Source organism: Diadema antillarum, unplaced genomic scaffold, assembly GCF_040938485.1.
Source record: "Diadema antillarum isolate AM-2024a unplaced genomic scaffold, OU_Dant_1.0 seq00000160_RagTag, whole genome shotgun sequence".
Lineage (NCBI taxonomy): Eukaryota > Metazoa > Echinodermata > Echinoidea > Diadematoida > Diadematidae > Diadema > Diadema antillarum.
Window position 1 is genome coordinate 594,585 of NW_027271231.1, and position 25,374 is coordinate 619,958.

A 25,374-nucleotide genomic window follows, 5' to 3' on the forward strand; every position below is an offset into this window, starting at 1 on the left:
AATGGTATTCGGAAACTCAGCAGGACTGGCATAAAGCTTTACTACATGAGTTTGCTGTTTTTCTTCTCATGGAAATGGAGGAAGGTGACACTTTCGGCAGTAAATTCTAATCTGATCTCCGGAAATCACGGGAATGGGCAATGAACGCAAAGCGACAAACGCCATCTTGAGTCGCTGTACCCGTGTGTCTAAAAAACATTGCGAACTGATTTCGGGCGTGGGAGTTTGACGGAGTTGTGTTTGCTGGATGCTTCAGGCCTAGCAGAAAGTATCCCGTGGACTCATATCCCCGTAGTTGGGAGTAGGGAACATCTAATCAATATGTGCGGGTGATGTAGGCATTGTTTGGGCCGTCAATTAAACAGACTCAGCGGCAGTCGGTCTTTGCAGAGCCGAGTTAACGACCATCGTTGTATTCTTTTGAGCTTGAAATTCAATAGACGTTGCCTTTGTTTACCATCACAGCCGTCTTGCGAGCTCAGTCATAGCCCATTCACACGATCACCCCTCCGTGGCATAATGGAATAATCTTGCCGAAGGTCAGTCTCCGCGTCCCTTGATTTGATTTGACTTGGGTGCGTGGTGAGAGGGCCTGGGTACGTAAAGCGGTACTCGAACGACCCCAAACAAAACACGTTATTTACGTTCAGGACTTCTAGCGATCTAATCCACACGTGTGGGACTAGCTGTGTGAAACTCCTGGCACGGAATAAGGTAAGGCACCGTTGTGACATTCTGTATTTTGCAGACTTATTATTCTCACTTTTCCTCATTCTTTGCGTTAGTTTTATCTCACATTGAAGGACCACGGAAATATACCAAGTGACTGTAAGTGTACGCAATGCGATTGCTCCTTTTTGGTGTCTTGGCGATCGTTGCGTTGAAGTGTATTATACGAAAGATTCCAAGGTCAGAGACTGGAACGGCTGTTTTCGTTTTCGTCTGGAGCTGTGGTTGATAGATTTTAGAAGAAAGTAGGCTTATGTATGGAACAGTTTTAGAAGGGTGATAAAGATGTAGTTTCGCTTTTACTTGAAGATTTCAGACTTTAACTACCTCTTGGTGATATGTTGTCAAACAATATTCTTCTCGATCTACAAAGAGGGGTGTTTTTTTTTTGTTTCTTTTTTTTTTCGGCCAACGACATTGAAAACAGATCGATGTGGCCGAAGCCGCTGAGCCAATGCGTGAGCGTGCGTGGGGATAGTGGTCACTTGTGTCCTCGGTATAGATGGGCATACGCGGGCACGGGGTGGGTGACACGCGGACATTGGAATATACTTGGTCTGTTAGGGAAAACGTCTCTTACAGGGTAGAAATATATCCGCATGTTTTACTTTTGGTGTTTTTATTTTCTTGTATTTCCGTAAACATATTACGCAGACTTATATTTATATCCCGCAGTAAATCAACGTGTAAAGTTAATGAAATGTGACAGGAGTTCGCTGCTCAGTGATGAAATGATAGAGACTGCCTGCTGAGTTGAGCTGAGTAGAGCTGATCGCGAGGCATAAACTATCACCAGGAAGGTACTGTCTTCCCACCTCCCTGCTCTACAGCGTATATCACTAGGGTGGTGCTATCACCCAATCGATCTTCATAGGAATAGGATGGAGATGTACCTTACTTGGTTCTATGTGAGACGATGTTTGTAGCAGAGAGGTGTAAGCACTCTCTGTGTTTGTAGGTTGGGTCGGAGAAATTGAACTGGCTAGTACGCAGTGTAGTTGCTAAAGTTCTACAACATTGCTCGAATAAAAAAGTAACAAACAAACAAACCAATTACAAATCAACTCACTTTCTCAGAGAAGCGATTATGTGTTCATTGGATAAGTTCATCGGTGTTTGTGTGTCTTTCGCTGTGTTCCATCAATGATGGCCCATATGTAGTATTACATAAGAGACCTTTGTTTCATCGGTAAACATGTATTTCACCACGATGAAGTCCGTGTCCGTTCATCTCCTCCTGGTAGAATTTCGTATTCTTTTTTTTTTTTATTTCTATGTGCTCTTCCAAGGGCAATTCCGTAAATGTGACAACCTCAGGGTGAAATTTCAAAACTCATAGGCTAAACCTAAATTGCACCTCATTTGAAAGCTGAGACAATGAATTGTCCAAATATGTGACTTTCAATTAGGTATGACCAAGGTCAAGGTCATCATGCCTCAGTTTATTGAGACATTTCAGATAATTGTATTTTTTTAAACACAAGGTATACCTGACATTTTTTCTGTATTTCCAGAACTGACTTCATGGAATTGTTTCTTTCTTTATGGTAAAAGTAGTTTACATCCAGCTCTTATAAATGCAATATTTTACTTTTGATTTAATTTTTATTTTAATGACTAATTGCCACTTAATTGCATTACACGTATGGTCGTGTACGTCCGTCACAAAAAAACTAGTTTTTTTAAGATTTCAGAAAAAGAAAGTATTCAACTGATGTTATAATGTCAATCCTAAATAAGCTTTAGGGTATCTACATACTTGTCACAAAATTTTGTTTTCACTCCAGCTAATTAAGTTATTAATGAGCGGTTGGACGTACACTTTTTTTGTACGTCCAACCGCACCTAATTTGTACGTCCATCACGGTGTCATATAGCTCTCATTTCCCCATTTCAATTTGCCTAAGCATCTTGTATAATTGTTCTCCTTTGTTGACAATGACTGGAGAGATGGTCAAAATTGTTACAGGGCAGATTAATTAGTTCATTAGTCACTAATTAGAATGGAACTGGAATTTAGCTGTCAAAACTTTCTTCATTCATAGAAGTTTGGGCTTTAGTGAAAAAAGGAAGAGTTTTTTTTTTTTTTTCAGGTAATAAATAAACATTGGAGACTGGGTGTTGGTAGATTACCAATGCGAATCCTACCCTTGAGAAGTCATGGAATTTCGGGCAAACAATGCTGATGTAAAGGTCAATGTCATGCACCCAGCAGGGGGATTCTGGAGATGGCCAGAGCCACCAGATCAGATATTCTACCTCAAAAAAGATGTTGTCTAAAAAATAGCAGTGCTCACCTGTAGTTGCTGGAAATAGGGGTCAATTCAGTTTCACATTCTAGGCATATTGTTTCCAATTACAGGAGGAAGTCAAATATATACTGTAACACTTTGCTGGATGATGGCTAATTCAACCACTTTATTTGTTTTGATTTTGCAAGGGGAAAATAACATTTACATACATGTAAGTAAGAGGCAAATTATCTCAACTCCTCAAATGTTCCAACATTGGACTATGTATGAATCCATTCAACTTCTTATGGTTTGGTGTTTCCTCCCCAGACTTTGCAAAGTTCTTCACAGACATTTCAATTGTTGGTAAATTAACAGACTGTTTTATGTGATTATCCATAGTATTAGTAATCATACAAAGTCAATATACAGTTCCATTCATGTAAAAGAAAACTGCTCTTAAGGAGAGTACTACAATCATGCATGGCTGTAATTCCAAAATTTAAGAAACAAGGTATGTTTTGCTTAAACTGTTTTTTTTTTTCTGAAACATTGTTTTAATTTTTATCATATGAAATGCTCTTTTTGTTTGTTATACATGTGATAATGTACAGGAACTTTACTTTTGTATGATAACCCGTCACTGGATACTTATATACTAGTTCTAACTGTAGTTAAAGACTTTTTAGTAGGATTTCAACTTTCTGTAGTTTCCAGGTTTTAGCCTGATATTATACTCGTGTTACCTCTTATATTGTGCTTACTTACATCAATCCTACTATAGTTTTTCATGTGTATGATTACATACATGTACACATCATGACTTAGTTTTCTCTTTGTTTAGAATTAAAACTATTGTATGTGAAAGTATTAATCTTAAGTCACACTGTCAGTCCTTTGTAGGTATACAGTATGTACATTTACCTATTCTTTTTCATTTTCTTTTGCAAGCACTTGTTCATTGTTTGATGTCATGTCAACTCTCATGTAGTACATACATGATGTGGTTGAAGATATCCATATATCATGATAACTTCTTTGTCTTAACCCCTCCCCCCCCCCATTTTAATATGTATATATATTGCTTTAAATGAGTTACTATATGAGGAGTATTGTTAACATTTTTACTCTGGCTTAGTTTACTTTGGTATGTTAAGGACATCCATAGAGTGATGGCTCCCCAAATTTATAGCAATACAAAAAAAAATGTATGATAAGATGGAAAAACAAGGAAATACAAAGAAAAAATAACCTTGGCTTGTATATTTCTTTTTGATAAATGCCAGCTGATATTATAGAGAGTGATATTTAATTGTGGTTACAAATATGATAAAAATGCTCAATTTCCATATGTATAATACATGTACGTCCATCACGGACAAATTGTACATCCAACCGTGTACGTCCGTCACAATAATAAAACGTAGAATATCTCCATATGAATGAATAAACAAAGCTTGATTTTGGTACCTTACTATCATTTGACATCTCCTCCTTACAGACATACCTGAGTTTGAAGAAAAAATCTGAATAAATCACAGAAATTTTTATTTGAAATCAAGAGATTGGAAAACAGCGTCCATTTTTGTACGTCCAACCAGAGGGTGTTTTTCCACTTTTTGAAGGTCACAGGAAGGGTGTTGCCCCAAAATTTTATGTGAATGTTTTCTTTTCATAGAGGTACATCTTTTGGTAGGAAAAAACTTGTCTTAACAATATTTGTTTTTTTGTCAAATGTCATTAAAGGCTGTGAAATGTACGTCCGTATTTACGGAATTGCCCCCAAGCGGAAATCCGAATGAAATGGTATTTGCACAAAGACTACAATTAATTGCTCCAATAAATAGGTCGATGGAATACCATACCATCCATGTAAGTATATAAAAGAGAGTGTGTGTGGGTGGGTGTGTATAGGCCGATTCGCCACACAACAGGGGCTAAATTGTTTGCACGCTATTAGTAGTTAATGATCGCCCTTCTCCCACGTCCTGATTGAAGAAACAGATGTTCATAAGCAAAGGCTTTATTACTAGCATCATTACTCGCTTCATTTTTTCTCTTTTTTAACAAGGAAAGAAAATTATGCTCCTTGTTTTTTATATTTGAATTGTCTCGTGATATATTAGGGGAAGGAATGTAAGCTCTTTGTAGCTATTTATTATGTCTCAATGCAAATACGTCTTATTTCACTGCTCTCTGGTAATAAATCCTGCAATTAGTGCCAATTACTGAATTAGAAATCATTATAATTATGATTATTCGTAGCATCGTTTGTTTCACTCTGCTTAGATTTAGAATAATGCCTTAGTGACTTACGTTGGGTTCTGTCAATGATCGGAAGTTTATACTTCTTTGGGCCAAACGCCGGACACGTTAATAGTCCACGTCGTTAACGACTGAAGAGAGACTACCAATTCTTCATTTTTCTTTCTTTCTATGTTTCTTTTACTCTATTCTCTCCTTCGATTGTTATCTCTTGAATTGAGCTGCGGGAACCCGAAAAAGCATTCATTTGGTGTCGATGGTCGCCAAATCAAATTTACATACATGTAGCTACCGTATGTTTTATCGCTACAGCAGACAGTCTTAATTCGAATCCCACGCTCCTCCAAGTGATGCACGGATGATGGAGCTGCTTACACAGACCATCTGACTACCCCGGCACAAGGGGAAATACGTCTCAATGCGTCTTCGCACGCCAGGTGTATATCTATCTCCTTCTCTCACTCTCTTCTCTCAACTGGCCGGAGATTATTAGCCTACGTTTCAGACTGACAAAAACATATTTTCATTCGTTGATGTCAAACCGAAGTGCATATGGCTGCGCTGACTTTCAGCAAACTATTTGTTCATCGCCACTTGCCTCTCTTCAGTTTATCGATGTTTCCGCCAGTCACTAATTAGAGGAGTGCGATTAATGAGGTAGGGACAAACGCAGGAACGCCAAGAAATCTGTCATAAAAAATGGAAAATACCACAGCTGGGCGGCGAGTGGCAAGAAACTTCCCCGCGAGAATTGTGAGTTAAATCGTCATACGAACGCAGCCGTACATAAACTAGTAACTGAGATCCACTGCTAATTGTACTACAGTTAGCAGTGGATCTCATGAATTGTTTTCGTTACTTGAAAGTTACATAACTTTCAGCGTTGTCGAAAATTTGCCTCAGAAATTATATCATGCTTATAATCATATAATCATAAATCTTCCCATCTACCCCGGTAAAAACGTGATAACTTAGCGTTCGAACTGATTTTGCTGATGGCCCTATCATAGCGACTTGGGTCAGGAGACATTTAGTGGGGGAGCACCTTGTTCAAAGATGTTCGCGCAAGACAGTGTGTTTGACCTTAAAACCTTCCGTTTGGGAGTCGCGGTCCTAACCACCACACCAAAATGCTTCTTCAGCGCTGACATTCTGTGGTGAAAGATGCTCCCATGTCATCAGAGTCATGACATTATTTATCTGTCTCGCATCTCTCCCCCCCCCCCCCCCCAACCAAAGTAGGGGGTAGAATGTGTCAGTTATAGACTGGCCTATTAATCTGACCCTGGATCCCACTCTCCAACCACATGTGCGAGCTGCAGCCGACGTGTATGTCGAATGCTCATGCAGTCTCCACTTGATAATGACGTTAGTTTTGAGGAGCCTGGTGTGCCGTTCAGACAGATGAACTTTAACCTCTGACCCCGGATTCTCGTAGAATCCCCTCGACATGCACACTGCCGACTTATGTCGTTAAGTCAATTTCGGGCAAAATTCCAGTACAACTACAAATTTGTATTACCGACAATGATCTCAATTTTAAACCGACGTTCCTCTCGTCAAACATTCTCGAGAGGGAGAGAGAGGACAGACCATTCCAGACCTCATGTCTAGGATAAAGCACATAGGAAGGATTGAAATTGCTATCGTCGATTAGTGACAAATGTATCATTATTAGCGCCAATTCCATCGAGATTTCGTCTCAGAATTCTACAATCGTGTTTCAGACCAAGGAGGTACCATCGCCTATAGTTCCTCCTCGTTCAGACGGGCCTACACGCAACAGTGCGAAACTGTTGTCTGTAACCCCACTTTCTAAGTAACCAACAATAAACTCACACATGTTTGTTTGTTTGTTTGTTTGTTTGTTTGTTTGTTTGGAGTTTTTGTTGTTGTTGAAAATGTCCTCTTTTCAGGTATTGAATAGAAGTAAAGTGAAAAAAGGAAAACGTGAATATTTAGTTAACAGAATATGTAACATTTGAAAATACCAAAATAACACACATCACTCCCCCCCCCCCCAATGTATTTTCAAATATTTTCCAAAAAGGATCGCTGCGTTCCATGGCAGAGGCGGAGTGTGGGACTGGAGGGAGGGGGTATGCGTGACATGTCCTTAGTCTATCACGCTGTATATTTAGTTGGATTTACAATTCGTATCTGCGGATGTATTAACGACTCATTCATGGAAAAAGAAGTAACAATTATATTTCGTTTTGGGAGTATAAACCCGTGTGCTAACAACTGTTATTGTATCGTGTATCTCTTCCGATCCGAATGACCATGGGCAATCCCCCGAGTCCACCCCGTTGAGATGTCTTGTGACACGAAGGAGCAGCTATGATATTTCCTTCAGACTTGGCGCACCTTGCCTTTCGCGTCAGACGACTACTTGTTCTTGTTCTTGCTTTGAAGATCGAGGTTGGAAGAAAGAAAGAGAGAGAGAAAGAGTCAAAACTTGTCCTTGGCAGAGTTTAACGTCATGACCCACATTCGGTGACATTTGACGGCCAAACGCTGATAGAAGTTGGCTCTCTTCGCCAACCCAAACAGAAAGGGAGACGGAAACAAGAGAGGGGGAAAAACCGCCTTTCGGACACCAACCTGGAAGACTTTCTTGAACTATGGAGGAAAATATATCGCTAAACTCTCTTCCAGCTGTTTCGAAGGAGACATAGGGCTCATCTTGTGTCTATAGAGAGCATGGATGTAAAAGAATCATCGAGGGAAGGAGGAGGGGGTGAGGGGGGGGGGGGGAGGGTGACGGGGGAGGAGACCGACTTACCCAAATGCCATGACATTTTATAATTGTGCCAGGATACTTACGAAAAGAATGTTATCCACAATGGGATATTGACTATGACGATAATGGCAGTGCATTTTGACGTCAGTTTTATAGCGATAGCGTCACGAACTGATCTAGATATCTAAAAAGAAAAAGAAAATGGGCAGGGTCATGTTGATGTTGCACTGAAAAGTATTCAAAACAAATCAACTTCACTTCGTAACAATCTCCATGTACGTTTTTGTCTCATTGGCAATCAATTGCATATGAAGCATTTGCCAACGATTCAACCAAATTTTAATCGACGATGTGTTCAGTCGTCGTTCTCATATTACATTATTCCCGAGGGTTGGGCGATGATTGTTATTACTGCAAACAAAGTCAGGCGCACACTTTTAAGAGTGCCATAAAGCGTCTGTAGAGCTTCGAGTCTGATGCCAGCATACACGTATAACAAGGCAAGACTACAGAACAGTATTTACCAATGCAATCGTTAGGCCATAGACCTTTGTTGTAGGTCCATGGTTAGACCTGGGAGGTTCGTCTCACCTCCCTGGTTAGACCATTGTGCTACTATAGACTTAAAGTAGCTCCATGGTTACTTAGACCAGGGAGGTGGTTTATGATTAGACAGTGATCCATATAGGGCTATGGTATGAGAGCGAGCACTTCTGTTGTTTTATATGCAGAGTGAAATGTGTCAACGAAGGAAAATTTTTCCTGTGCAATGTATCGACTTACTAATACAACAGGAGTGTGACTATTTAGAACTGTCTGACCAAGGAGATACTGATCTGACGGTGTCATATCTTTGAAGTAGAAATTGCTCTGGCGAATACGAATAATCTGACTGATACATATGCGCTGATACATATTTGTTTCCACTTTAAACTGCAGTTAGTGACGTATCATCTGCATTCTCAGGTGCCCTCACAGCTAGGTGGGAGACCTTGTGTTCTTTCTGTCGGTTCGTTTGCTTGAAATTTGTATTTTGACTTTCGCATTGATGGTTTGCTTTGCTTTATTCTTTCCTTGTTTCTTTTCTTCCACTTGTTTCCCCTTTTCCCTTTCCTCGTTTTGATATGAATGTCATCATTACGTTTGTCATGGATGACTTGCCTTCAACAGCTGAACCAGTCGTGGGTGAGGTCAGTCGGAACGCGCTAATCCGGGCTTCTTTTTGTGCTATCTCGTCCTCCATTCTTCAGCGACTCGGCCACTCCTTGTCGCCGAGGAAATAACATTGTCTTTTTTCCCCCTCGAGGTGCGTGTTCATCTGCAGGGATGTTTCGATTGTCGTCAACTGTGTTCTCCCCGTGTTATTAACAATTTCAAGAACATAAAAAGACCCCCGCCCGACGTGTATACATGTATGGCTAGTCAACCTGATCCCAGTTATAACTCATTTCTAAAGTGTCGTGAGGATGCTTTGCTGTGATCGCAAATACATAGAACAAAATCCGAGACTTCCGAAGCCAAACCCAAATGGAAGTGGTGCTAAGTTGCAAACCCAGTGACGTACTAGTCATGACGCGTTTGTCACTTTTGTTTGTTTGGCAGTATGTTTTGCCTGTCAAGTTCAGACAATTATTGTCCGGCATGAATTGGGAAAACTTACATTTTATACCTCCCTCCGCCCAAGTAGAGGTGGATTTGGGGGGGGGGGGGAGGGTGATTTCCCAAGTTTTCATACGGGATGCAATTCTGCATGATATCAGTAATGAAAATACCTATCAGTGATGAGCATGCCTCTCACGAGAATTAAACAAGGGTCTCCCAGAAGCTGCATCAGTTTGGCGTTTTGGCACTCGGACACATTTTGAATGCAGGCGAGATGCACAGTACTGTATGTGTGGGAAAGCGAGAATAATGGTGGGGGTCTTGGTTGCGTTTTCTCTTCGCTTCCAGAGCAAAGGAAGATGGTGTAGATTTCAAGCAAACAAGGCCAGATCAGCTTTCGACTTGTCAAGTTCGAAAATCCGGTATGTGTTGTTTCCCACTGGGTGGAAACTGTTTTTGCGCTGAGCGAACCCTCCTCGCACTTCATTGTTCGAGTGAGTATCAGTTTCTTCCTTTTTGCACAGTCTGCCTATTCGGTGCCTCCTTTCATCTAGCTTCTGTGAGGTACATTTTCTTTGTGTTTGTTTTTTTCTTCCCGCCACAGCTACATTGTATTTGCTCTCTTTGTTTATGAGTACAGCGTAACGACAATTGCTATGAGAACAATTATTTCAGTTTCAACTTCTGACTGTTTGGATGCTGCCCGAAATGAAATTATGTGTACCGATTATAGTGCAGGAGCTGTGACATAGTGGGTACGACTCCCGACTCCCAAATCGGAGGACCCGAGTTCGATTCCCGCCCAGTGCTTACGTCCTTGGACAAGATGTTTTTACCAACCACGTCCCTCTCGACATCCACAGGTGTATAAATGGGTACCTGGCAACGCTAGGGTAAAAATAATGGCATGGCCCTCTAGTAGAGCAGTGGCAACACCGAAGAGGCTACCCTGGATAGATAGGACCCTATTATCATTATTATTATCATTTTTATCATGATTTTCATTTAGTCAACTTTCATTCCTTTACAATTCCCGATTACGATATCCTTCTTGTTCCTTTTGATGTCTCGTACTCCCCAAAATGGGGGGGGGGGGGGGGGGGGGGGATAAAAAAACCCCCGAAGGGGGTTCTTGCGTGAAAGCGTATTTTGTATAAGACCTGTTATGACACTAAATACATATTGCTACTGTATGCATCTACCCAATAAAATGATAAGGGGAAGGGTATGCGTTTAGTAAATACTTATACAAAGCAGTTGTGTGTCAGATATAGATATGTTACGAATTCGAGGCAAATAGAAGCCTTCATCACCCGTCCGTTTCTCTTTAATCTGTTGTAGGCAAGTTATTTTGCAGTATGTACTGCTCAATGCGATTACAATCTGAATGTCGTATCGGTAGGCCATGGTATTCGCTCAATGGTACGTTGTCATGGCAGCGAACTTTGGTGGTACACGAATATAAAAGTCAACACATCCGTTGGGGTGAAAGTGATACTTCATGTAAGACAATCCAGCGTGATTACCACGACATTTTCCTTAGGTGTCTGGTTACAGCGCGGTTGAAAGTCGTATGACCCACGCCCATACAGCTGACGGGGAAAAATGGGTTTATGTTCCTTTCCAAATATGCACTGATTTTTGTGTATAGACTATCTGTCATGAATATGTTTCCCCTCCTGTTAACGCAGACAGAACTTTAGATATATTCTTTCAGCCATGCCCAAAATGATTTCTAATACTTTTTAGAATAAAGATAAATATGTACGATGCAAATAACTCTGTTTATCGTATAGTTGGTAATGAGTGTAATGAGTTGACATCGTATGATAAGTTTCACCTGGTTGATAATAATGAATTTAAAGAATCCATTTGATATTATGTATATTATCACAACACGCCTTTGGTAACTTTCGGTTTGAAGTTTAACAACAGAAAATTGTCACCTCTGGCAAATGGTAAGCATTTAGTTAGATGATGAACAATTGAACACTATTTTCATTTTTTTTTTTTAGTGGCATGATATTCTCTTTCTACTCCTTACATTGTTGATAAATGCAGGAATATGTGATAACAAGTTATTTTCATATTCGTGTTTTTATTCTCTGTGTTGATTGTAACCATGTCGTTATGTGCATCATACTTTCGGTTGACTCAGACGACTGTGAATAGAAAATGTAGCATAGATATATGCTCCCAAAAAGTTTATTTTCGTTATGAAATAGAAATACGATTTAAAGTTTTTACGATTCCTTATTGATACTCCACACTGCGGCGACTCAGTAAAAAAATGGCGAACTTTGCTAACCGAATAATATATGTTGAAATCAAGACAGAAAAACACTTAAATGTCAGCATGCAAAAAAAAATGAAAATTGTTCTGCCCCTGTTAGAGTAGCTATTGGAGTTTTGATGTTTGATGTAGAACTTTTATGACTGCAATGAGCTGTAAGGGTGCAAAGGCACGACAAAACCTCTCATAGCATGCAAGAATGTTTGAAAGTTATATTCTCACGGTCAAAGAGAAATCTTTGAACATAATAAGAATGCTGATAAAACGGTTACTTAGACCTTTATCCGTACATTTAGTAGGACTTGTAAATATTTAGTATGGTAAATCCTTCACTTGTTTTCCCAGATATGAAGCATTTGACGATCACTTTCAATTGGAGATCGTGTTCGTTTATTATAGCGGGATATAATCATACAATTTTGTGGACATACACTTGTCATGACTGCCGTATCTGAGAACCGCACAGGTCTCTCAGTCGCTGTGTTGAAATAAACATCATGGCCATTGTGTCCGGTGTGTATGGAATTGCTCTTTCGTGACCGATGTCTCTTCAATACAACTTTTTGTCACCTGCCGTGGAATAAAACTCATTTCATGGAGCCAGCGTCTAGTGTCCCCCCATTCTTTGTTCGCCCTCTATACGATTTTATGTATACACAGTGTCATTTATTGATCACTCGGAGCATTCAGGTGCAAAATAAAAGACGTGGGTTGGGGGGGGGGGAGAAGAGAAATCAGAAAAGGGCTTTCCGCGTTGCAAGTGACACGCCAACACATGTCGTGCACAGTCATTTTAGAGAGTATGTTCCCAGGGATATTAATCAATACAATGCAAATAAAGCTTCATATTATTACACTATCGATAGTCTCGGTTCTGGGATGTGCTGAATAATGATTAGGCCACGCTGTCGTGATCAAGTATAAGCCATCGTATGGCAGGGCCCTTGAATACAATCAGATTTAGTATTTCTTTTTTTTTTCGTGGTAACCAGCTTACATTCAAGTGAACACTATGATAACAGTATAGGCCTGAATTTCACGCTCGCTTTCTGGAATGCGCAATTTCGATGAATCGATCAAAGGCGATCGAATGCCTCTTGTAATCTTGCAGCTAGCGAGAGGAGGGATTAGAGGGTAAAATGTCAATGTTGCACAACGTACATCCCATGATTTCAACTGATATCGACCATGCTGGAATGGAAAGTTGTCCAGATGTTGGCTTATCCTTCTGGCTCAAAGTCAAGTCCGCGAATTCGCGGGCGGCTCAAAAATCACTCCGCAAACATAAACTTTGTAATTCCCCATCAATCAACATCTGGTATACTACGATACCCCGGCAAGACTGCACCACCCAAAAAAGGAAAAAAATCGTTGTCCGCCTTTGTTCATGTAAAGTCCATACCTTTGATAATGGTCCAACTCTCGACTGGGTTTGGAGTTCCTTTTAGGGGGGAAAATGTTTATCAAAAAGCGTAATTACGCCCTTCTGTTTATTATCGTAAGAAGAGCCGGAAAATGCTCTCTCCATCAACCACTGAAATAATGTGTTGGCCAATACACACGCCCATTCGGACCTTTTATACTTATGACAGCATGCAGTTGTTACGGTATATGTAATATGATACGATATTCGACATTAAGTTGATATTTTCTCTCTCCCCTCTCGAGCAATGATAGGAGGATTCGCGGCCAAATGGATGTGATTTCCGTGAGCAGTTATCACTAACTGCAGTTCGGACTATAATACAATTGTACATTGAGTGTGAGGAGAGATTTATTGTCTTCACTGCTTCAGTGACTCGTGTAATAGATACTGATTGATCACTTGGTTGTGTCTAGTAATACTAATAGTGATATATTGTGCAGTAGGCCTACCGATAATTGTACATAATCCGGTATTATACAGTCAAGATGAGGGCCATGGAGCTAGGTACATGTACTCATGGATCTACCAATCCTAATACGTATACAACAACGACATCAGAGACAGTATTGGGAGGTGGGAGAATGGATCTTACAATCTCGCCTCCCTTGGCAACTTGGCCTGGTATGGATATAATCCAGAGTCATTGTGTACGCTCTGTTGGTGGACAAGGTGTTAACTCCGTGGTTAGAGTTATTCATTCAAGAGTATGGCACAATGTTGCCTGGTTGATACCATTTTGCTGACTACATGTATTACTAGTCACCTGGGGGAGAACCACCAGGGGTCTGCATCATTTGCCCGTTTTCTTGTGTGGGCTGGTAGTATAGGGGGACCACTTCACCGGCTTGGCACCCTGCTCTTTGCGATGAATGAATGAAGAGAGATCTTTTACCTGCGTGAGTGGTGGCTATTTAAACTCATACACGGGACCTTCATTAATGTCCTCTCCGAGGGACAGAGTGTTTTTACCTCTTAATAGAGGGACGGAATGTTTACACACAACATTGTTCAGTGAGACTCGGGAATCGAACCAGGTATCCTTAGATCTGGAGACATACAGACACGTTTCCGACTGAGCCATATCACCGTCATATGCCATGGTTAAAGTTTACAACCAATGTATCGCAACTGCGCTTTGCCAAATCATGGAATTACGGTGATGTAGCTCCATAGTCCATGGTCAAATCATGGACAAATCATGGAGCTATTTTTATACAGAACATATCCATGGCCAAATAATCATTATTTTTATGACATTCTTTGTTGGCTTGTTTCCTGTCTGAGAACAGGAAGATGATCACATCGGTAATAAAAACATTTACGTTGGAATTAATGTAAGTGTGACAATCATTAAATTGCTAATGTTCTTATCCGAATCGAGGTAATCCTCAAAGCGTGATGCTATCTCCTCTCGTTGCTGACAGAAGGAGCCGCCTGTGTTATCAAAAGCAGCATGCCTTCCCTCTCCCTCTTTCCGCAGGAGATTGTGTGGTTCCTTGCAGGGGAACCGCTGCTGCAGGTTTGACCAAGGAGGTATTTGGTTCGACCACTGAACTACAACATATTTCGTAGTAGCTCCATGGTTCGACTATGGTACTAGTCACAACCAGGGAGGTGACCTCCCTGCTACAACACAACCGGCATGGATGTGTTGTAGCTCCACGGTTTGATCTTTAGCTCCATGGTTTGACCAAGGAGATACTAGGCGAGCTCGCCTAGTACCTCCTTGGTTTGACTAGCAGATGTGTATAAGGCTCTTTTAGCCTGTATCTGTATAGAGTGTAAGACATGGGTGTGGATAAACAACACGCACTGTTCACATTGACCCGCGAAACTACACAGCTACACAACTTAGAGACTCTGTTGGCAATAAAACGACCCTCTAAACACAAGCCACAATGAACCAAGCGGAATCGGGCACGATTACATCTCGGTGAAGCACCACTGCACAGTGTAGAGTGTTTTACTTGCGTACTCGTGGAAAAAAGAGACTTTACTTGGCTTGATGGCACGGAGCTGTGTTAATCTCGGCGCCGATTGCTAAATCAAATACACAATTGTATGGGTATCGAAAAAGGGACCCCTCCGTGAACGCTCCGGTTGACAAAGCCGTTAACGAGTATTATTCCGACCCAGTCTGGTGTGTACACAAAACGCGTGTTTTCTGTCCCAAGCAAGAAAGGTTGCGTGCACTGTCTCATATCATGAAACATTATTATTTATCCCCCCACCCCCGAACAACATACTCGCCAATCTGTGCGGCGTGTTATGCTGTGCACTGTTAGAAAAAAATCAACAAGGTTGTTTAAAATTTTAAACAACCACAAGTTAACCGGTGAATCGCTCAACTGTTGTTTAAAAATTAAACAACACGTAGTTGTTTAAACTTTTAACCCTTTGTTGTTTAAAAATTCTGAACAACTGTTGTTTAAAAGAAATTTAAACAACTGGGTTGTTTAAAAAAGTTGTTTAAAAATTTAAACAACTGTTGTTTAAAAGTCATTTTATACAACTGGGTTGTTTAAAAAAAGTTGTTTAAAAGTCTAAACAACTGTTGTTTAAATGTAATTTTATACAACTGAGTTGTTTAAAAAAAGTTGTTTAAAACTCTAAACAACTGTTGTTTAAAAGTCATTTTATACAACCGGGTTGTTTAAAAGTAATTTTATACAACTGGGTTGTTTAAAGCAAATATTAAATATTCATGTTTAGAATTTAAACACTTCTTAATCCCATATTACTGTACAACTCACTTGTATATAAGCACAATAACACAAATGTTTATTTTTTGGCCGATTATATATTTCAGCACATTTTCACTGTCTATATCACTGACAGCATATCATTAGAAAACCTTCAATCGGTCAATCTGTCCATCGATGTGCAAACATATTACAAATAACAAATTGAGCCAATCAAGAATTGTCTCATCCATTTTCAGAATATATACAGAGTAACAATTCTTCTTTTACAGTTAACCTTTCATAAGTCGAAGTTCTCGAGAACCGAGAAAAATGTGTTGACTTGCGCGGATTTAGTAAAAATATGCAGTTTGACTGCAGAGGAAAAATCACGAGCTTTTGTTATGCTTGAGTTAAGTGATTTTCCAGCTGAATTGACCTCGACTCATTTAAAGCTTAGTGTATCGTCAAATGTACATTTTGATTCCACTTACATACAAATGGGGCGCTTAACGCCGTAAAAATCACATTTCACAATATTTCAACTAAACTGCAATGGCAAATTGAATTTGAAACATGCAATAATTAAAGAATTAATCATTATGCATAACATGGATGTGTTCAGCTTGAGATTATCTATACCTGTGCCACATTGAATATTTTGTTGCTTCATTTCTCATATTGTGTGGGTGCATGGGGACCATCAGTTGCCCTCAGATGGGTCCAAAAGGGCTAACTGAATGAACAGTACACAGAGAATGTAATTTTTCAGAATGCTTTTACAGTCCAATGCACACCTTACAGACACATTATCCAGTTTTATAGTGATCATACCCTGACAAGACAAGATAAATCCTGAATGAGTCTTATTTCCTGGAATAATTATCTGATTTTCTTAGAACCACTGACTTTGTTCTTGAAGTGTTTGTCACTATTACATGCGCTTGGAAATCTCATAAGCGAAGCTTAAGGGAATGGCCCTCTAAGGATTTGCTTTTCTGTCCCAATATTGTACTTTGTTGCCCCACTAAGAAAATATTACTGAAGGTATTGCACTACACAGCTTCTCTATTAACTAGATCATTTTTAACAATGTTCAATTTGATGTAACAACATTATTGAATCATTTCAGTCGCAATGCTTTTGGGGAACATCTGCAATAGTAAGTCAGGGGTTATTAGATTATATTTCCTTGACAGTACAATGATGACTGTAAATATACTGCAGATGGAGAAACCATTCACATTAAGAAATAAGTTTTATCTCTTGTGAAAATTCTACTCCATACCTATATTCAGCATATCTGAACAGACCAAATAACATATACAGTACATTGTAATTATAATGAAACTTACTCCTGTTTACTAGTGTAATTTGAGAAGTCATACCTGCTACCAACACATACAGTTTTTTTTTTTTTTTTTCATAACTGGGATGTGCCAAGTACAGCACATCTGTCCAGCAAAGATCATCTCTGTCACTCCTGTGATAGAGATGGCAATAATGAAGATTACTCTATATACAATGAAATAAATTCATAATGGAAATATACATTCTACGAAACAGTTCATCTTGAATTTTATGAAGGCCACATTCAGTACAGAGTGTGACCTCCATGACGCTCAACAGATATGAGGTTTTAATTTCACAATTGCTATATTTCTGAAAATTGACTGTCATGCTTCAGTATAAACCTGTGAAGATCTTTCCCAATATTTCATTAAGTCACTACTATGCAAAATACCCTTTTTAATTCATTTCTAACCTATCTTTACCACAAGTTTTCAAGGGCCAACATTAACCACTAATAGAACAATCTTCTTATGACCTTTGATCTTTCCATGTGACATGTATCCATTACTTATTGAGTTATAAACAAATAAAACATAGATACCAAACCTTTGCTTTGACGAATGACCTAAAAGTCAACTTTGTCAATTAAACTTCTGATGACCATGAAAATCTCATTCTACGCATCTAATCTTCCTGATTTGAAGAGTTCAGGTATGTCCTGATCTCTCTCACAGAATTGGACGTCACTTTACCAGGCGTTTTGTACACAACTGTCTCCAAGAACTGCCAGGCAGCAAAACATTGAGCCTGGTACTCTACATCTAGGACATAATGCACTTTGAATGCACAGTTCACAGCCTTTTTCAAAGTTGGAAACAAGAATCCCTGTCTCTCTACAATAGGGAGTTTTCGCAAGCACAACGCGGCCGGGAGTTAAGCGTGTCGTGTGCGAAATTTGCTTCTGCACATGATCAAATCCGAGGAACGTCCCGTCCGGGGGAAAACGAGTACGGTACTTGGCCAAAATAGCGTTCGGTCCCGATGCTGGGCAGGAGTGAGCCAGCCAGTCAGCCAACCAATCAGCGATCTTGTCCCCATGCCTCCGTCCTGTACAGGAAAGCGAAACTGCATAGATATGTGGATGGGAGTCAGAGTACGGGGACTGTCACAAGTGATCGCTTCCTCGTATTCTCGGTCTTCGCGTCGTGTAGCGAAAACTTCCTAATGACAAAGGTTTGCAGTGGCTTCTTCCAGGATCCTCCCATCAGCAAGATGAAGGGCTGTGGTCTCTGCTTCCTGTCAATTTGTCCAATGTAGAAAGCCAGGTCTGTGCCCTCCTGTAAAATGAAATGGAAGTGGAAAAGAAACATGCATATACATCTCGATAAAATCTTGAAATAATCTACGCAGAAGTGTTGGGTTGAAGCATTGGTATAATGAAGTCCATCAGAACAGATATATTTCCCACACCTCTCCAATGTTCAAGGTAGAGTTCATAATAAAGTGCCTGGCCAAATTCTGCAACATTTCATTTGCAAACATATACCCTAAATTGGGTATTTTATGTAGTATATAACATCCATGTATTACATTTTCTATTCTTGCAAGGGCTAACCATGACCTGGCTGAATGAATTTTCAACTGTGTGGCCTATGGGAACTTCTGAAAGGCAATTAATTTTATTGCTGGCAAGCCCAGGCAAAAAGTATTATCAAACAAAAACTACTTCTGAATTGCATTTCATTATTTTGGGTAAGTTACTCTTTCCAATACTAGTAGTATAACAATTTTGTCCACTTACATTGTAGGAACATTAAGGAGTATGCGAGGTCTTTTTTCTTTTTGGTATGGGGGGGGGGGGGGACACCCTGTATCACATTGGATGTATATGAGTGGTATGTGATATATTTCCAGCATCTTGCTGAATATAATGATACCATAGGTCAAGTGCAATATTTATTGATGAATGGAATATTCCTTGTTGGCGACATTTGGGACCAATTTTGCTTTTCATGCGAATTTTTCCCCCTTTTTATCAAAATGAAAAGGACATAATTGGACAAGTGTGTGATTGAGCAGTCAAACACAAAATAAAATAAATATGTATGTTGACTATGTAATATAAGATTTTTTTTTCATAAAAAAAATTGTGATTCACAGCATACATTAGCAACATAGTAAATTTGCATAAATATGTAGAATCCATAGACAAAACTAACAAATGAAACAGCATAAACTGGGAATTTCTGTAACTATGGACCACAGCTTGATGATTTTTATATTTTGTATTGCAATGTCAAAGTCCATCTCATCATTTTAATAAGAGGGCAATACATCACTTGTTTTAGAAGATTAGCCTCCAAACAGTTAGGTACTTACAGGTTGAAAGTCGTAGAATAACTCCAACGACTCCTGAAAGGAGCACTTGCCCCACACCCTCGCAGTCCAGCCTCGGCAAACTAGCGGCAGCATGCTGAATGCAAGCGTCTCTTTTTCCTCTGTGGAGCAAAATGTATGACACAGGGGGAGTATTTTGAATGATAAGTACAAATATACCCTTTAAAAATATTAACACAATCAAGGCTGATAAAGAGAAATGCTGACAAGTATCAGCTCATATTCAGATGCTAGCTTATGTACTTATATTGTACTTGATTGCAACCAGGATTACTAACTGTGAGGGGGGGGGGGGCTGTTTTAAAGTTGTTTGGAGGGTATTGTAGAAAATACTACACATTTTGAATGAGGGACTGATTCTGGCAACGGCATTTACTACCAAGACGGGCAAGTAATTGTGGATGAGTAGAGCCAAACTTGTAAGGCCAAGCATTAGAATTATAATGCTGTAATAATCATTATGCTATTCTACAAAGCAGCAATCAGAGTTACCATGAACTTGGATGAAAGAAAGTTGAATGGTGTTGACAGCCAGTGCCTTAATAAGAATAATCTTGCACTACTGTTAAGTGCTTAACAAAGACTATTGCAATATGAATGACATTTGGGCTTTTGCAGGAGGTTCATGTCATATTCTGGCATTGCATAAAGCAAGATCAGTTAATACGCATATATCTTAATTAGATTAGCAAGAGCAAGGGATGTTCAAGGTCCAGTGATTTTTATTCCAAGTAGTAGGAAAAAGAAAGCAAAAACTTTAATAGTTCATAAAAGACTTCTCTGTTAATGTTATCCTATAATGACAAAAGCTTGATTATCATGTGAGTTGATCAGGCAGTGGAGAAGAAAAGGGGAATGGTAGATGAAGGAGGCAAGGACAAACCGTCCAGAAGTTTCAGTGTACATGAACTGTGTGGCCGTGGGGTGCTATAATGTGAGAGAGGGGCAGGAGACAGCCTCTCCCAAATAATTGTCCAAGCTGTAGTTACAGTCATTAAAGCTGCACTACCGCATGTGATACAAGGAGCGAAAGAAGCTTGTATGAGCACAATTAAAGATGTTCTGAATCCACATGTCATCTCTTGAGGATTCAGTTCCAGCAGGACGAGGTCCAACATGAGCTAAGGAGGGACAATCTCTGCCTGACTGGCCTGCCAGAGGGGGCTGAGGAGACAGAGGAAGAGCTTACTGAGGGCGAGTCAAATGTTGCCAAGGAAGTTGGCTTAGACATTTGGAAAGAGGACATCTCATCTTCGTGATCTTGTCCTCATCTTGGGGAAAAGGCAAGAAGGAAAGAGCAGGCAGATCAAAGTCCACTTTATTGCAAACAAAAGGAACAAACTGTATTCTGGGCATTCTAGTCTGAAAGGAAAAGAGAACATGAAAAGTGTGTACATCAATGAAGATCTAAAGGCATGCTATGTGTCACTCGATCAGTGCATGATAAATGCCAAGGAAGCTCATGATGTCGAATCGGCAACAAAACCAAATACGGGAACATGACATGCAAGTTGAATGATGGACAAAGCTGAGTCATCAAGAGCCCGGATGATCTCTTTGATATTGGCTTTGAAATTACAGATCCACTTCAGTTTTTGCAGGTTTTTGCCAAAGTCTTAGAAATTAATTAACATGCATTGAATGAATTTCTCGGTCTAACAATTTTTTTTTTTATAGTCACGTACATACTGTAAGTATTTTGTTAATGCTGTTAATAAATTCACCTCAACTTAAACGCAAAAAAGGAAAGGGTGGTACTGGGGCTGTAGATTAGAATCTCTACACAGAGCAATACTGTACCTTGGGAAAGGCCATCGGTGTCACCCGTGTGACGAATAAGCAGCGTTTGCTACGATGGACATCTTGATTCCCCATACTAGAGTACTTTGTCAGCATACATGGCCATGCTGCAAACATCCTGTCTTCAGCCATGATCTCCTGGCTGAAGTCTTGCTTGATCTGTACAAATTAGGGAACAAGATTGCATTTGTAATCATATTAAGGGTGGCCCAGAAAGAATGCTATTTAAACCAAATGGAAAAAAATATAATACTCAAGTTAATAACAAAAACATAAATGACGGAGTGAATTATGCATGATCATTAGCTTCTGCAAAAATGTTCATTCTATAAACATTTTTCTCACAAGTTTGTGTGAATTTGCACAATGTGCTTCGTTTGGCATGGAAATCTTGACAGTGAGAAGAAAGCTCCTTTAACTTTGCATAGAAACTTATTCGAAAGTGACAAAAGTGCCAAAAATTGGTCCCAAACCACCTACCTATACGAAACAAATAGAACTCTACTAAGGTACCAGTATATTATTACTACAGGCATTAAGTTTACGTGTGGTGCATAGACTATATTGTGCGTTAAAAACACCACAATCTGTTTTCTGTCTTTATCTTCATTTTCTATAGGGGTTCTAGGCCTTTTTTTCTACTGGAAGCTTACGTAGACCTTAATTCATCGAGCATCATTGATGGCAATGATGCTCAGTAAAGAATGAATTGCTCCAGCAAAAGTAGCAGAACTTAACTTGCACTTTAGTATTGGATGTTAGGGGGTTCGTTATGTTTACAGCAGATTTTGGTTGTACGGTTGGACCTACTACTCATCGACCGCCCAATGTTTATTTGCTTGATAAGAATATTTAACACTGAAATTCATGCAAAAAACTTGACCTGCGTGATTGAGAAAATCCAGAGCTAGGCTATCAAATGCCTTTGTTCCCTTTTCGATTCGAAGTTTCAGTGCAAAAATATCGCCGTCGAACTTGCGTGGCCTCGTTTCAGCTCCCCGCAGTAACGCTCCTTATTGAGATCGACCGCTGTTTTTGCATTGACAATGCACGCAAACCGAGTTGTATTGAACACCGTGTTGTACGAAGCTTTTTAGAAACTTCCATAGACATTACATTACGATTCGGTGAAAATATTCATTCGAAATTTTGTCCTTCATTAAAACCATTAACTTTGTTAATGAACGGTGAATTTTCACGTTTTCCCACACCATCCTCATCGACAGTCAAAGCCCATCCATTTTTATGTGCTTTGCGTGCAGTGAAGTGCGCACTAACCCTAAGCGTTCAGTGCGCCAATTAATACATGGTCGGCTTATTACAAGAGTGTAGTCGATGTAGTAGGGCTATCATACAGCCGACCATAAGTTCTAAATTATGAGGTAGGAAATGATCGAGACAGGTCATTGTGTAATTGAACTTAGCTAGCACTAGCAGTCTAAAATATAGGCCCTAGCCCTTGACTAGACTAGGCCCTAGCATTGCCTAGCTAGGCCCTAACCGTCACGTTAGACCCTATGCCTAACTAACTTGTTAGATTTCTACATCATCGAACTCGGACACTGCGCCTATATTGTGCATGATGTGATACGGTGCCTGTAGGGCCTATAGTCTTACTGTTACAACTTAGATTAGAAACGAATAGGCTACTGTACTGTGTCAACTATGGGAATATTCCGTACGCTGATTTAGATGATTAGTTTTTGTAAAAGAAATTCGTATTTTATGTGAAGTTTTGAAAATGTATGTAAGGATTGAATTATGCAAGTGTTTACACAAGCACGAGTTGGTTGAAAAACATAATGTACGTACCGGTACAGACGACCTTAAACTTAACGTGCCAGTTTGCATAGATCTAACGTTACATGCATGAAGGCGAGGCGTAGCGCAGCCCGGCCAAGAACCCAAAGCGTGAGCCGTGACTAGCTTCATACATCATGCAAATTACAGATGGGCATGAAGCGATGTAACTATATCAGTTAAATAAATAAATACCTTGGAATGACTGGCAAAGTTCTTCTATAGCTAGACCCCATTTGCTGAGAATGTTCGTGACTCCATATAGCTGCATTGCAGTCATCGTCACCGCCGTCCATCATGATGAATAGCCGCGGTCCATAGCTATACCATAAACGTGTGACGTACGTGTGTGTGTGAGGCGCGCGGTGGCCGCCCGACCGGTTTCGGATGAAACGAAGGATATACATGCAAGCCCGCTGATTGGTTCATGACTATCACATGACTTTTGCCCATCAATTTCTAAACAACGATGTTTAATTGTTTGGACAATCATTCCGAATTGTTTTTAAACAACCGCTGTTTAAGGCAATCAAGCTCCAATTTTCTATATTTAAACAACATTGTTTAGAATTTTAAACAACAACATTTTAAACAACGAAATTTTACACAGCGTTCTAACAGTGTGGGAGTGATCATTCTGACAGTGTAAATCATGGCGTAAAAAATGAGAGATATGAATAACTTTTAAACTTTTAAAAGTGTCGCCATGGAGCCGTGTTGTAGCCCCGTGGTGTCACGGTGATTTTGATGGCGGTATACTGTAGGACCTATGTAGGATTAGAGATGCATAATGTTTACCGGCCATCTTACTTGAATGTTGGCCATTCAGACACACATTACAATCTTTCTAGAAAATGATAACATGATATATTTTTACAGTGCTCGCCACGATGTTATGTAGGCCCTCTATACATCTATCAGATGTGCATAATGTATATATTTCCCTCTACCTCCTCTTTAATGATTATGTTAAATTATGATTAAACTTACATACACATGATTGTGTGCATAATCATGATACCTGCAGACCGTTGCATAAAACTTTTTTAGCAACCTTAAAAAATTCAGGTTGGGATTTGCCCAACCTGAATTTTTTAAGGTTGCTAATCTAAGAATGTAAAATCCGTTGCATAAAAACTCTGGTTGGGAGCTTCCAACCGGAATTTTGTGATTTCAACCGGAAAAAAATCCGGTTGGAGTTTTATGCAACGGGCCCCTGGTAAACCTACTTCTCTCTCAAAGTTTTAATAGTTAATTTGTAATGTCATTTGGCTGGTAAAGAAGATCACTTGTGTCTTCTTTGTGTTGGAATTGGGGTTTCCTACTTCCACGAAAAAGCCAAAATGGATGACATTGGTATACTTGTCGATATAGCAGAGGCTATTTTTGGATACTTCCTCACAACATTTCTTTCCCAAACTTTGCTCGACTCTTATCCTTTTTAACTTCCCTTGTTTTGCTGTTATGATGGTAAATATGCATGGGTGGCAAAGTAAGACTAAGAGTGAAAGGGAAACAAACGTCTTTTTCTTTTAATGGGGATGTGGGGGTATATTTAAATTGTAAGAGGTGTAAGTATTGATCGAGTTTTTTATGCTGGGCACGAAACTCGCAAACAAATCAACGATGTGTTACATTGCCATTATTACGAGAGATGAGGCGTTACACGCAACAAACAATGGTTTTCTTCCTTCAACTGTGTGTGTGTGTGTGTGTGTGTGTGTGTGTGTGTGTGTGTGTGTGTGGATGGGCATGCGGGAGTTTTGTCTGGCTCTGGTTTTTAGGCTTTTTTCATGTATGATGGAAATATTGGTATCGTCTCCATTCACGGGGTCCCATTAATGATGAATCCAGTGTGTGTATGATACGTCCTTATTGTTTGCTGGCTTGAAATGGACGGTTGTTTTCATTTCGTGTGTGCTTCTCAGCATAAAAGAGGTAATCGGGAGAGGGGGAGGGGGGATGGTTGTACTCGGATGGGGGGAAAGCATCAGTTTGCGTCGTCGTTACCGGCACGTTTGAAAGATCGAGAACACCACTCATATATTAGCGGCCCTGGATGCCATCTAATGGAACTTTCTTGTCTCACGTTGCCCAGATGATGAAAATGAGTG

At 39.8% G+C, this 25,374-nt stretch overlaps 1 protein-coding gene across 1 annotated transcript in view; it reads left to right on the top strand.

Moving 5' to 3' along the window:
• The first annotated feature begins 280 nt into the window (after positions 1–280).
• LOC139727957 (sodium- and chloride-dependent glycine transporter 1-like) overlaps positions 281–25,374 on the top strand; it is an 89,872-nt gene continuing 64,778 nt past the window's right edge. The window contains exon 1 of the mRNA XM_071638928.1: positions 281–714. The gene's annotated coding sequence lies outside the window, so the exon portion shown is untranslated. The remainder of the gene's footprint in view (positions 715–25,374) is intronic.